The sequence below is a fragment of the Pinus tabuliformis genome, chromosome 2_2 (assembly GCF_031772625.1).
Source record: "Pinus tabuliformis cultivar Carrire ecotype Pingquan chromosome 2_2, CPIR1, whole genome shotgun sequence".
Classification (NCBI taxonomy): Eukaryota; Viridiplantae; Streptophyta; class Pinopsida; order Pinales; family Pinaceae; genus Pinus; species Pinus tabuliformis.
The window spans coordinates 163,088,000-163,095,036 of NC_142300.1; positions in this window are offsets into that span (position 1 = coordinate 163,088,000).

The following is a 7,037-nucleotide window of genomic DNA, read 5'->3' on the forward strand; positions in this document are numbered from 1 at the left end:
AAATAACATAGCAGAAGCTTATGGCCTATTATTAGGCATTGTGATATTAAGACAACAAAACATGGAGAACCCAGTAATTCTGGGAGACTTAGCTATTACTATTCAAGCAATGGTTGAGGGAAAAACTCCTAAGAATAAGGCTCTGAGCCAAATTATCAAAAGGATAAAGAAAAATCTAAAGCATTTGGGAAATGTCACATTTAAACATATACTGAGAGAAAACAATGGAACTGCAGACAAACACGCCAATCTGGCAGTATCTCATACTACAGGAGGATCCTGAATAGATAATGAGATTGCACAAATTTCAATACCATAGGTGGACAAGCTGCCAAATGCAATGAATGTATTGTTTGTCATGGGAGTCAAGGTTGGAAAAAGTCTCATCCAATAAAAAACCAAGGAACTCAAATCTCTGGAAAATCCCCATCGACAATCAACTCTGTCGGTTTTCACATCCCAAGCAATATGAGGATGCACATGTATCTCATGATCTCCCAAAGAATATCCTCTTGGGATGGCCTATCATTTTGCTATATAATTATTCTTCCCCCCTTGAATTATCTCATCGGTGTTTGTTGTATCTCTTTTTGATGCTCTGTCTTTGTTCCTGAAGATCGCATTAATTCCTCCCCAATCCCCTCTCTTCGGTCTCCTAAGATTCATCCCGATAAGTTCTCATCAGGTTGGGTTCACCATAGTCATTGCGATACTCTCTTCATCTCTCCGCAAATGCGTTTTTTTACGACGCTCCATTATCCCAACCTAATTTTGCTGTGCATCTTGTATCAGAGTCCCCTCCATTGCTGCTTTTCATCAATCCCTTCACCGTTGTGGAGAGACAAAATATTTTATGATTTTGCCCGCTACTTACTTTTGTTGTTGTCTGTTACTATTTTTCTTCCCTGGAATGTTAGCTCAAATATCAGTTTCAGTATGGAGATGAATCCTCTGGACAGAGCATCGCAAAATGAGAAGTGTGTTGTATGCAGGGCTAATAAATACATGATAGATTAGCTCAGAGAGACTATCAAGGACTTCAAATTCAATTCTAAGGCAGAGAACTATGTTCTCAAGAGGCAACTGGATGCACAAAACAAAGAAAACTCTTCTCTCAAACATAAGTGTAAGCATATGGAAGAAACAAACAATTAACTACCTGAAGGCATTGATCATCAACCAAATAGGAGAAAACTCCAACTATCAAAGCATAAAGATTCGTCCTCACTCACAACAGGAGCCCTCAGTCAACATATATTAGAAGAATCAAGCTCAAGCCTTACTACAGCTCTATATCCCTTTCTCTAAAAGTTATATATGCTCTGTAAATGTAAATATTTGTTAAATCAGTTTGTCTGGATATACAAGAAAAATGTCCTAGGAAATCCAAGAAACAATGGAGGAGAGGCATGGAATTTAGGGATTGTGCTCCCTCTCTTTTCCTTTTTGAATGTCTATCTCCAGAATGCTATGATGTAATGGGAGCAAGCTCCATTTTGATCCCTTTTTGGAATAGAAATATTAGTAACTGACTTTGTTTAAAAAAAACATATTGGACACACACATACATGAATTCTAGAATTCATGACTTTAAATGTGAAAAATGCCATCATCATGATCATCCAATGTGACTATGAAACAAAGTTTCAACATATTTTTACATTCTTTTTAAGTTTAACTAAGAAAGGAATACACATACATAGGAAGATGATATTACATTAGCATTCCCCCTTAAGTCCAATTTCCCTTATCTCCAATAAGTTGTGAAGGTGGACAAACTTAGTTTTTGTTAAAAACCAATATTAATAGAACCAAAATTGACAACATCAATTTAACCATGATAAATTGTAAATAAGCTCTAAATGTAAAGTCAATATGCATCATTATTTGTCTTTAAAACCTTCACAAGAACCTATTTGGCAATGACATAGCAAGTGAAGAGTGCAAATACAAAACTATATTCTCTAAAGAACACTTTCACTTGAAGCTTTTTAGAACTATTGAAAAATACATAAAGAAACACAAATCTAAGTGTCCATGATCATATGCATAAATGGTCAAAGTAGGAACACAATTTCCACAATGTTGTCAAAGTATAGTTTCTCAGAAAATATATCGGATGGCAAGGAGCATGGCGTGAATCAATATTATTCAATTTTTAGTTATTTAAACATTCATGAACCATAAGAAAAAATCACATATGAGGTATATTAGCTGCAGAATACGAAACAAAATTTTTATGTGGAAATCCTTTCAGGAGAAAACCACAAAACTTCTTTTCATAATTCTTTATAGGCACCAACCTACTGTTACAAATCTTTATATGCACCAAAATACTAGAGACACCAATCTGTGTTGGTAGAAACCTTGGTAGGCGCCAACCTATCCTTCTAGATCTTAATATATATCAATCTACTTGAGACATCAATCCCCACTGCTAAGCACCAACTTGGCAAGAGACACCAGTCAATTTGCTTGTGCAAAAACCAACCTACACATGGCTTATTCAAAAATGATATGCCCATCAGAACACCAGATCTCTTTGTTGCTTCTTTGAAATTGTTCATCGATGTGCCAAGTGAATGTTATGCTCACTTTCCCAAAACTTCTTGGTTTTTGGCCTCTTTCCAAAAGCAAACTTGTATAGCATGCCACATGTCCAATTATTTATATATAATTCTAAGAAATTTACCTGCATCTCTTTAGTATTGCTCCTCATACATCTAAAAATTTCACATTTTGGAATATCCTAAAAAAAGAATTATAGGGAAAATATCATGATCACTCTTTTATTATTGATTTTAGGACCTTTCACAAACCCTAACTTCCATAGGGAATATCTCTGAAATTATAGTGAACTATATTATGGAAACTTTATCAAACGTACCTTGAAATGTTTTCTGAATATTCACAAAATTTCACAATCTAATTCTTCACCAAAAGCAAATTATACTAAAAGTTCCAAGTTCACTCATTTTAAACTGACTATAGGACCATTCACAACCCTAACTTCCATAGGGTATATGTTTGAAATTAGAGTGAAGCAAAATAGAAATATTTACCAAATGTACCTTGAGTTGTTTTCTCAAACTACTCCAAATCTCATGGTTTGAAATGTCCTAGAAAATAAATTATAGCAAAAATCCTAAGATGGTGCATTTGAAACGAATTTCAAGATCAATCACAAACCCTAACTTTTGTAACACATATCTCTAAATGTATAGAAAACCAAAATCTAAAATTTTAAAAACATAATTCCCTCGATCTCTATCTAATACGCTCTAAATTTCACCATTTAAAGCACCACGCAATGAAAATGCCCATATGACTCGTTCACTTCACTCGACAAATTACACTTCCTTCAATTACTTTCTCATTTTACACAGTATCATAACCCTTCATGAAATGGTGTCTTAATACAAAAGGACACATCAATTCATTAATTAAATAATTAATTCCCCTTTCATTTCACTTTTCAAAAAGATCATGGAAAAATGTCATGGGTTTGAAACTACTTGTAATAGCCTCGGGTTAAGTTTCCATGTAAATAAATAATGTATGGACATTATAAAGGAAAGAATCAAACCAATGTCGTGGGACACGTATTCCAAGTTGAATGAAATGAAAAACATTACATTGGGATCTACTTGTGGTTAATTATTTATTGTCTATGGGAATTAGCATTGGCAAGAGGGAAAAGGCAATAAATGCCCATTCTTTATTATAGTCTAGCAGGGACATGTGGCAAGGATGCAAAAGAAATACATGAAAATGAAAGAAATTCCACTTCAACAAGTAGGGAAGAGGAAGAGACAAGAAAAGGAGAAAAATAGAAAACGAACATGCATGAAAGGGAAAATGAAAAAAATAGGAAAAGGGAAAAGAAAAGAAAATAGGAGAGTGAACAATCTAACATTCACTTGGAGGAAAAAGGAAGAGAAGTCAACTACAACAAGAGAGAGCACTTGGACACAAGCAAGGACAAGCAAGGGAGCACAAAAGGAATTGGATCAGCGGGTAGCAAGGATAGAAAGGAACAAAAAAAAGAGCAGCCAATAGGAGGATTGTTGCAGGTAACAGTTTGCATGTTGTGATTATCTTGTTGGGATTTGAATGCATGGTTCATGCATTTGTTTATTGTTAATTTTTGTTTTCATTCGCATGGGATTTTCCTAGAGTGACAATACCTTGCCTTATGCCACTTCCTAGACATCCATGATGTAGTGGGTTTTCTGTTTAGTTTAGTTTTGGATGCCGATAGATTTTGGATCATAGTTGAGGTGGTATCATGAAAATCCCAAGGGTTGAGGTGGAGATGGTTTTCTCGAAGTAAGCCTTTGGCACATGGGCGGAGACAGGAAAATTCCTCTAGGTATGGGGAAGAAATTATGAGGCATCCAAGGTTGTGATGGTTTGGGTGATTTCTGGACTGGTTTAGATGAAATCATTATGACTTGAGGGTGGAGGTCATTTAACCTCCGGAGTCCCTGATTGGTTATGTTTTGGTTTATCCTATGTGATCCCACATTCATGTTTGGAATAGGGCACGGGGGTGATTGGGCTAGAAGAAAGATTTGGTTCAGTCCCAATTTATGGTCTGGTGGTAGGTGGAAATCCTTAAATTGGTTGGCACCATGCATATGTTATTATGTATTATTATTTAATGATATCAATGAGCACATGTTTTGGTTTATTATGTTGATTATGTGACTGGTTTTGTCATGGCTCATTTTTGGTTAAATGTTAGTTACATGCATGGTGTATTTCCTCTGATATGATGTGCTCTTGTGATTGATCTTGCTCATGGTTTTTCAAGTTATTGAATCGTTTATATGAATGCATGAGTTAATATGTATTTGTTACAACTAATATGAGATGGTGGTGAGCCTTCTTAATGAACATATGATGAAACTAATGGATCAGTGAACAAATCATGTATCTAAACCTACATGAGCCTTGGTCACGATATGTTTGTAGAAACGATTAATTAGTACCAGACAAGCTTGAGCAAGAAAAGAGCTCGGAAATAGGTCATGAAGACTCAGGAAACCTATTGACAGAGTTATGGGTAGTTGGCATGTAGGCTATCCCTAAAAATCTAGAACATGGTTTGTGTTGCACTGCCAGTTCAAGAAATATTTGGCCTAACGCCGCATAGAGGATGGGTTGTGCATGCAACTAAAGCCCTCTAGGCACACAAAATGTCCTGCATGCGTGTGATTGGGCTATAAAGTGAGGTTTAAGAATGGTTCTAGCTCATAGAAAATGATCACTTGAAAAAGATAGGCTAATGCTAGTATGATCTTGTGCCTTTGGGTGTTGCAGAAGTTTTTGGACAAGTGGACCCCATTTCCATAACTAGATCTTGGATTTTGGGTCATGCATAATAACTCTCAGCTCATGTTTACCCTGGTGAGCTTGTAAAAGTGGGTAAATGTGGGGTGGGGTGTTACAGAGTAGTATCAAAGTAGGTTCACAACACTGGACCTCAAGGTAAATGCAGGTAGTTATGCATGCATGTTAGTTATCTATATGTTTATGACACATGCATGTCAACTATTTTATTGTTATTGCATTATATCCATGTACCTTATGTTGTTACATATTTGTTCTATTATCTTGATTCATGTATAAGTTGATATGATTGTGATATTATTATGTATCATGCTAATCTGGATTGACTCGTGCATATGCAATAGCCTCATTAGGAATAAATTGAGGTATTTTTTTTATTATTATGCCTTTTATTTTATCTAACAACGGTGTGTTGTAGGAAAATAGAAGGCCAGAAGATGAAGAGCATAATGGTTGAGTATAGTTCCTATTATTCCCTATACATACCAGAAGAGAAATTAATGGGATGGGAGAAAGGAGCAAGGAGAGGGAGACTCTCTTGATATGGCAGAAACATTAAGAGGTTTGAAGGCAGAGATAAAAAATTGTAAATTTGATAATGAGTGGTTCATTGAAGCCCAAGAAAGGCTTGCACAAGCTTAAGAAAAGCAAGTTGAGGTTAATGCAATTATCCTTTAGAGCCTTTTAGATTTACAAAAGCATGGACGACTGGGGACCATTTCTGGAGAAAGGCAAGAAGAAAATACTAATGGGTCAGATGGAAGCAAGTCTCAGAGAAGGCACATGATGGACAAGGATGATGCAGTAAAGACTGGCAGACTCTTGGATACACTTGAGAGGAGGGCTAGTATGCATGGATTTTATTCTAGCTCTACTTTTAGGAGATATCATTGTCATCATCACTAGCATCATCATAGGAGGAGTATTTTCCAGAAGAATTCAAGAAATCCAAGCCTCCTACTTTTGATGGTGAGAAGACCAAGTCAAAAGATGCAAAAGCACGGATGTTTGGGATGAAGAAAATTTGCATACTTTTTGACTACTCAGAGAATATGAAGGTCAAGGTAGCTACTTTCAGTCTCAACGGAAAAGAAACTATTTGGTGGGAATATGTCAAGCATGTAAGGGGAACCATGAAAGAGAATATGACTTGGGAAGAATTTGAAAGATTCTTCGGGAAGGAGTACCTATATGAGAGATATTATGATGGAAAGGCCAAGAAATTATATGAGCTCAAGATGGGTTCCATTTTAGATGAAGAATATATAACCAGATTTCTAGAGCTATTGAGATATGTTTCATATCTTAAGGATTAGAAAGCAAAGATCCAAAGGTTTATTAGTGGATTACCATTATCATTCAATGGCAGGATTAAGTTTGACAAGTCTCAGTCATTGGAGGAAGCCATCATAAAGTCGAAGCATTGTTATGAACACTCAAAGTGCAAACCTGAGTTTAAGTGTGACTAGAAGAGTAGTGAGAAGACTAAAGGAAAAGGGCTCAAGAAGCGAGTAAGATCTCAGGATGCAAGTGCGAAGGGAAATGTGGCCCCTCATAAGAAGTTAAGTGCAGCTGAGAAAGGAAGTGGGTATCAACCAAGGGAGTAGCATAATAAAGGCAGTGGTAGAGAACCATTGAAGTGTTGGACTTGTGGTGGAGACCATCGTAAGAATGATTGTCTA